This window comes from Cottoperca gobio, chromosome 8, assembly GCF_900634415.1.
Source record: "Cottoperca gobio chromosome 8, fCotGob3.1, whole genome shotgun sequence".
Classification (NCBI taxonomy): domain Eukaryota; kingdom Metazoa; phylum Chordata; class Actinopteri; order Perciformes; family Bovichtidae; genus Cottoperca; species Cottoperca gobio.
Genome location: NC_041362.1, coordinates 13,920,830 through 13,921,169, shown reverse-complemented (window position 1 = coordinate 13,921,169; position 340 = coordinate 13,920,830).

The following is a 340-nucleotide window of genomic DNA, read 5'->3' as shown; positions in this document are numbered from 1 at the left end:
GGCTACTTACTGGTAATGTGGTGAATACTGTTATTCATCTTGTTTTCTACATTAGTGGACATGGAGCTGTTTGGAAAACAACTCTTGTCTCCTTGGTTTTAAAGATGCAACATTTTGCACTTTTGTGTGAAGCCTTGTAGCCACAGCTTTCCTACTGTTCTGAATGGACTGGTTGCTTTCTGTAATGAATTAAGGTGATACAAATAAAGTGAAACAAGGGGATGCACGTGACAAGTTCATTTCATGTATTAGTAACTATTAACACTACTGTAAGTAAGAGTTATTTGTAGTGATTCATTGACAAAGTATTGTGTGGCCCACAAACCCCCAGTGATCTTCC